The sequence below is a fragment of the Mastomys coucha genome, chromosome X (genome assembly GCF_008632895.1).
Source record: "Mastomys coucha isolate ucsf_1 chromosome X, UCSF_Mcou_1, whole genome shotgun sequence".
In the NCBI taxonomy this organism is placed as follows: domain Eukaryota; kingdom Metazoa; phylum Chordata; class Mammalia; order Rodentia; family Muridae; genus Mastomys; species Mastomys coucha.
The window spans coordinates 41,494,087-41,500,250 of NC_045030.1; positions in this window are offsets into that span (position 1 = coordinate 41,494,087).

The window sequence follows — 6,164 nt, forward strand, 5'->3', positions numbered from 1 at the left end:
ACTGTCAGAGCCTCTCAGGAGACAGCTATATCAGGCTCCTGTCATCCAGCACTTGCTGACATCCACAAAAGTGTCTGGATTTGATGGTTGAATGTGGGAAGGATTCCCAGGTGGGGCAGTCTCTGGATTGTTCTTCCTTTAGTCTCTGCTCTATAGTTTATCTTCGAAACTCCTTCCATGGGTATTTTGATCCCCCTTTTAAGAATGAACGAAGTGTCACTCTCTGATAAGTAATATTAGCCCAGAAGCTCGGAATACCCAAAATACAATCCACAAACCACAAAAGACTCAAGAAGAAGGAAGACCAAAGTGTGGACACTTTGTTCCTTCTTTAAAAAACTATTTTAGCCATTTCAAGTCATCCAAACTCTCAGTCTTCTTGAGAACCTTTTACTATTGCTGAAATTGGACTGACATGCTTTCAAGACTATTCTGCTTGCTAGAATCAATACTGGATGGAAACTGACAAACTGCTCCCTTTAAGCATGTCTCAGGATCAAGTTTATACTGACTTCCTATACTATGAGGAATAAATAGAAAATTAAAATGGGAGGCATGTGTTTGAACATTTTTTAAAGGGTAAGAATTTCATACTAATTTAAAAATAGGAGGCCTGTTTATTCATTGGATGACGGACATGTCATTCCTGAATTTTCAGCAAATCAATGTCCAGTTAGGTATGCAAGGGGGAGGGGGGGAAGTGGCTCTTGGCTGATTCTTGGTTAACACTGACCCCTATCCCCTATCGTCCCTATCCCCTAGCATCATTTTCTCTTCTGCCTAGACTTGTGGAATAAAGTCTGGGTTTTCCGTTCCTGAGACTGTACACCTGTCTACCCGTGGGAATTCTCACAAGTAGCACTAAATAGAATGCTAAACTTTAGATTATCTCCCCCGCAGCACCTACTCTGTCCAGGCCCCCTCCATTACCTTAGTCTTCACTTCCTAATTTAGCCGTTACCCTTTTGCCCCTGGGGTCCTATTGGGCCCCTATCCCCTTTTAGCTCCCTTCATTACTGCAATCCCCATCTCTTGCCTTAGCCCCTCAACCCCTTTTCACCATTGGGCCTCTCTTCCCCTCAGCCCCTACTTCTCACCCCACCCTTCACCTCATTTCAAGGATTTCTACAAAGATAATGGAAGTAATAGAAACAGCCAGACAAAAGAAAAAGGGGTTAATTTAGTACAGCAGCTCCTCAGTACCTCTTTTTAAGACTATTAACGAGTTGTTATCACTCAGACCTAGTAGCTGTCTTCTACCTGGGCCAATATCTGTTTAGTGAACAGTTAGTAACCAGAGCAGCTTGAGCCAGGCACTGATTGACTCCAGTTATACAGTTCATCTCCTGTAGTGACTGTGAGATGATGCCTTTTAAACCATTGTTACTGACAAACAGAAAAAAGCTATTAAGCACAGGCAATACCATCCTGTGTGACTAAATGTTAGCTAAATGTTAATTGATGAATTTTATATTTTTGTCATTGCCTTAGAATTATTACTAAATTGGTAATTAAGTTTTACTTTTTGTCTTGTTTGTAAGTCTACTTCAGTGACCAGGAAGTGTTTTGTACTCTTTTCTATTTACTTTTTGTTAATATATCTGTGTTTTGTGACAGAGGTTTGCTATTCAGGCCAAAATGGCCTGAAACTCACTGTATAGACCACGTTGATATCAAATTTACAAAAGAACTCCCATTTTAGATACTGAAGTACTGCGATTAGAAGTGAAATACTCATGCCCAGCTTCACTTTTAAATTTTTATTATTCCTGCCCTCATATTTTCAATCGTGTAATTCCTAATACTAATATGCTGTTTCTTTTCCATCCTCCTCCCTGATTCCCCTCCCTACATTCCTTCCTCACCCTCATGTTTTCCTCCTATTTTTTGTTGTTGTTCTTTTTATAATCAAAATCTTTAAGATTGGGAGGTTTATATATATCTCCAAATGCTCTCTCAAGTGAAAAGCAATCACCCAGTGTTAGGAAAGGAGGGAAAGATATTGGGGTCACATAATTGAAGCCACATTTGGATAAGTACTGTCGCATTGCAACATACAAGCTACAAAAGGAAAACATGTCCTCTTGATTAATTCAGTACACAGATGTAGAAGATCTATGGAGCTGTCTAGCTCTATTTAGAGAGTCATTAAGGCTGGTTGACATTTAGTTACTCAACTATTCAACTGATTCTGAAGTCAGGAGATATCAAAGGAAGGACTATTGACTGTTTGAGGGATTTTCAGTTTTCAGAAGGCCTCACAACTTTTAAGGCTGATATCATTTTGCTTTTCATCACCCAAAGGTGTCTTTCCATGGCATGTGTCATTTCTCCTTCTTGTTGGAAATACATCTCACAATGTTTGGTAATGTTAAAAATCAATTTTAAAAATAGAGAGAAATACTGTCAGGTTTTATTTACATAGTCTTGACTAAAATCTGTGGTTTTCCTCTGGCATTTTTAATTTCATTGAAAAATGAACTTGTTTTAAATTACTTTATGTACCCAAAGTAAATTAAAATGCCATGCCTAAAACAGTTTTTGTGTAAAGAGGCAGATGGAGGCAAGCCTACATTAATCACTGAATGCATGTGACAACTAAGTACCTACTTGAAGTAGAGCTACTTGGATATTAGATGGACTCTTTGGAGTGTAATTTTCAAATGAACAGTTAAAAAGTCAACATACAAAATGATATGGCTCTTGTGTGTGTGTGTGTGTGTGTGTGTGCATGTGCGTGCGTGTGTGTGATTTTCTTTGTTCTTATTTAGCTCTTTCCAGTTACACTGCCTCATCTTTCCTGCCCTAGACACCTTCCTCCTTCTAAAAAGTCTTCTCTTTGGCTTTTCTGTGACATGTATTCCATTTTCCTCTCTTTTTTTCATCTCTCATCTTTCTTGAATCTTTTCTTCCCTTTTCATGGTCTCTCTCCTACTTCCATGAAACACACACACACACACACACATATATACACACACACAGAGACATTTGAATCTAAATTCCATATATAGGAGAAAATGTTGTATTTATTTTTTTTTAAGTGTGGCTTATTTTGCTTAGCATAATGATCTCCAATTTCATCCAATTTCCTGGAGATTTCATTATTTCATTTCTTCATGCAAATGGAGATAAAAGTTCTGTTTTGTGTATGCTCCATGTTCTATTGCTATATTCACCTCTTGAACAGCTGTGCTGGTTCCATTTTTTTTAAAACTATTTTGAATAGGGCAGCAGTAAATATGTATGTGTATACATCTCTATGGACTGCTGACTTGGAGTGCTTTGAGTATATCTCTGGAACTGGTATAGTTGAGTATTTGGTATTTCTATTTTCTGGGTTTGCTTTTTTGTTTGTTTGTTTTGGAGGAACCTCCACACCAATTTTCCTATCAACTATACTAGTTTATATTCCCCTTGGCAGTATATAAAAGTTGCTCTCTTCCTATATCAATGCCAATATTTATCATTTGTTTTCTTCATAATAGCCATTCCAACTAGGGTGAGGGGCAATCTCACAACTACCTTTCCTGTTCCATAAGATACTAAGCACTATTTTCAAATATTTAGAGAACACTCGTATTTTTTTCTTTTGAGAAATGCTTATTCATTACAATAACCTCTTTGTTGATAAGACAATTTTTGTTTACCAAATCATTCTGGGTATTTATATATTCTAGATATTAATCTATCTGATGTATAGATGAAATTTTTTTCTCATTCCTTAGGTTGTCTTTTCACCCTAGTGATTGTTACCTTTGTGATTAAAAATGATTCTGAATTTCATGCAAATCACTTGTCCTTTTGGGGATTCTTTGATATTCTATTAGAGTCCTATTCACAAATTCCCTGCCTGTATGTTTATAACGTGAAGTGCTTTACCTAGGTTTTCCTCTGGCAATTTCAAAGTTTTATGTCTTAAATTATGGTCTTTCATAGATCTTGTATTGATTTTATTCAGGGTGATAGGTGGGGATCTAGCTCCATTCTTCTATGTGTGGATGTCCAGTGTGAGAAAGTACTAATTACTTAATTTTTTGAGACTGGGCCTCACTATATAGCCCTGGATGTTCTAGAGCCCATGATAGTCTCAGAGTCACAGACCATCCTGCTTCTGCTTCCCCAGTGCTGGAATTAAAAGTGTGTGGTACAAGGCCCAGCCTTCCCTTATTTCTTGAATCTAAGGTATGTAATTATTGCTTGACCTTGCTTCCTGGGAGTACATCTAAGTTGGGGGCCAAGAATACTAATCTATGACTGTCTCCTGGATAGTAGGTGGAATATCCTTAGAGCAGGTTAAGTATATACTATTTGTCTTTTAGCTAGTCTTGTACAGCCCTTTTCAAATTTCACACATTGGAATTTTCTTACAGCTTGAACACGAGGCTCAATTAAACATGTCTCCTTTGTGTTGTTAGTCAGGATTGGTTGCAGAAATCTTTGTGGAATAAGCACTCCAACACTAATAAAAGCAGAAGATAGGAAATATCACCAGTGGACTAAAGCCAAGATAACTCCTGAAAGGCCTCAGTCCTGGGTCGAGTTTCCATTCTCATTTTATACTCAAAAGCCACAAGGTGGGGTGGTGGGCAAGCAAGAGAAATTTTATAGAAGGTATGAGGCAGTCAGAAGATTGTTAAGGGCAACAACTTATTGTTTTAGCTATTTCTCTAGCTCATTCTTTTCCAGGCAGCGAGGAATGTCATGCTTGGCAAATAAGCAGTATAAGCAGCACTTTAAGTAAATCACTAAACCAGTATCTAATAATTGGTCTTTTTTCAGCAACATATGAGAAATTTGTTTATTTTTCTTTATGATACCATCATAAAAGAGTAACTTGACACACCACCCAGTTTGTCTAAAGGAATATAATTAAAGTAAATAGATAGGAACAAATAATGATTAAAGAAGATGGTAATGTCACTATATTTTCTTTTATTGAACTAGATTATTTTATCACGTAATACATCCTGATTATGATTTCCCCTCCCCCTGATCCTTCCAGTTCCTTCTCACATCACCTCTCATCCAGATCCATTCCCTTCCTGTCTCTCATTTAAAAACAACAGGCTTCTAAAAGATAATAATACAATATAACAAAATAAAATATAACAAGATAAACAAGAACTATCACATCAAAGTTGGAAAAGAGCCCAAGACTTGCACAACCGTCAGAAACTCATTCATTTTGTCACTCAGAAAGTCCATAAAAACACCAAACTGGAAGCTATGAGAACAGAGGACCTGGAGCAGATCTGTGCAGGCCCTGTGCATACTGCTTTAGTTGTAACCTTATTCTATTTTACATATCTGTATTATTTTGATATTTAGCTCATTCTTATGGTTTTAGCTAAATGCTTGAGTACCATATGGAACAAGAATGCCGTGATTGGGTACTGTGGTGATTTGAATAAGAATGCCCCCCATGGGCTCATATATTTTAATGCTTTCCTTGAGGAGTGGTACCACTTGAGAAGTATTAAGTGGTATGGCCTTGTTGGAGTGGGTGTGGGTTTGTTGGAGGAAGTTTCAAAAGGCCAAACTAGTCTCAATGTTTCTCTCTTCTAGCTGCCTGCAGACTCAGATGTAGAACTCTCAGCTATTTCTTTTCTTTTTATTCTTCTTTCATAAAGTGCATCCCAATGATACCCTTCCTCTCATTTCCTCTCCACACTCTCCAATTTCCCCTCTCCCCTACTTCTCTGTTTCCATTCAGAAAACAGTGAGCTTCCCAGGGATATCAAACCAACATGGCATAACAAGATGCAATGAGGCTAGGCACAAACCCTCATATCAGGGCTGGACAAGGCAACTCAGTTGGAGGGGGAAAGCAGGCTATTAAACTTGGAGAAATAAGTCTCAGCTATTTTTTCTAGTACTGTGTCTGCCTAAATGCTGTCATGCTTCTCGCCATGATGAGAATGGACTAAACCTACAAAACTGTAAGCTGGCCCAATTAAATGCTTTCTTTTCTAAGAGTTGCTGTAGTTATGATGGTTCTTCCCAGCAATAAAACACGAAGATAGGCACCTTTGTTATAATTCCTGATTTTAGAAAAATAATTTCTTTTTCTTTCACATTTAGCATAATGTTGGCTATAGGTTTATCACCTTTGTTATATTGGGCTACTTTCCTTCTGTTTTTTTATTGATTCTTTGTGAATTTCA